This window comes from Oxyura jamaicensis, chromosome 14, assembly GCF_011077185.1.
Source record: "Oxyura jamaicensis isolate SHBP4307 breed ruddy duck chromosome 14, BPBGC_Ojam_1.0, whole genome shotgun sequence".
In the NCBI taxonomy this organism is placed as follows: domain Eukaryota; kingdom Metazoa; phylum Chordata; class Aves; order Anseriformes; family Anatidae; genus Oxyura; species Oxyura jamaicensis.
This window is the reverse complement of record NC_048906.1, coordinates 12,374,098-12,375,758: the sequence shown is the minus strand read 5'-3', so window position 1 is coordinate 12,375,758 and position 1,661 is coordinate 12,374,098.

Below are 1,661 nucleotides of genomic sequence, written 5' to 3'. Positions count from 1 at the left end.
AAAAAAAAAAAAAAAAAAAAAAAAAAAAAAAAAAAAAAAGGCTTGCTTTGGGCAAACTGAAGGATTTTTGCTCCACTTCCGACTTTCCTTGATTTTTGACTTTTCCATTCTGCCTTAGACAAGATGACACAACAGCAAATTACAGTAAAGTGTCGTTTCCTCCCAAACCTGTCCTGTCCTGAACCTGCTGAGTTGAGATGTTCTGGCCCTGAAAGACAAAAACAGAAAATAGGTCCCAAACCAAACCCCTGTCTGAGCAGCTTCCCAGAGCACTTGGTTCCCAGCCAAACTGCTTGGCTGGACACAGCATCATCCCATCAGCACCTTGCTGACCAGCTGCCCTTGCAGCCCTTCATTTCTGCTGACATACCCCACTGCATCCACCCTTCTGCTGCGCAGCCAGAGTCTATGTTCTGATCTCCTCTAGATCCATTAATTATCATCCCTGGTGCGTCAGAGCTTTTGGACGCTAGGTTTTGAGGAACAGGCTTGCATAGCTGTAGGAGATGACGGAGCTTTGAGCCCACGTACAGACAGCAAAGGAGTCCTGCCCCCTTGCTTGGCAGACCAGGAACAAGGCAGGGAGGAAAGCTGCTCAAGGTCCAAGTGGTGGCCTCATGGCCATCAGGAGCCAGCCCATGCCAACGCCAGGACCTCTGCAGGACCTCTGCCACCCGCCCTGGCGATGCCTGCTCAGTCCTCTGCTCCCTGGACAGTAGCACCCACGTCTTCAGAACACTTCTAACAGGGAGGAAAACAACATATGCGATCCAAATTACAGACACAAAGCCCAAACAAAGGCCATAAAATATAATAATTAACAGAGCAAATAAGCTGAACACACATTAGGTTGCACATATTAGGTAATGACAAGTAGTTCACAATAACCACTTCTGAATGGACCTCACCCAATATGCATTTAATTAGGGCTTAATAAAGCAACAGCATGTTCTTAAAGGCCAATTAGAAACATATTCACTGAGGTTTAGAAGCTATGTAATAGATGCCTGTAGGAACCAGATACGTGCTGATTACATAGCTATTAATCCTCAATAAAGGGTCTAATAATCATTTTGTGCTTCAGGAGCAGGCAGCTGCTTTATTAAATCTTAATGAAACGCATACTTGGGAGTTCTCCTTCAAAGCCAGCCCGCGCTATGAAGATGGGCTTAGAAGTGGTAGTCTGCTGAGAGAAAAGACCCCCCCTCATCACCACCCCGTGACCGCCGAGCCGGTCGGGGCTGACTCTGCCCAGCAGCAGCCCCGTGGCAGCCGGGAAGGCAGCAGTGGGCTCCTGCTCCGGCAGGACTGAGCCCACCGGCCTGGGAGCGCCGCAACACGTTTCATCCCACCCCGAACACTCGCGTGGCGACCCACACAGCTCACACCAATGCTCCGGCACCACCCCACGTGCTCAGAAACCAGATTAGATGCCACACGAAGATGCCACCAGCCCCAGGAGCAGCTTGGCCACTTCTCCAAGAATCCCCCTCCTGGCTGGATTCACTGGTGCCCACAAGGGAGCCAGACTGAAGCCATTTCCCACCTCATCCCCCTGGTCACTGGAAGAGGAGCTGCTCTGGTCTGGATCTCGTCCAGCCAGGCGGTGGCATCTTGCCATGTAACCTGTAGGATCCAGTGTCGGAGCTGGTCTGAAACCT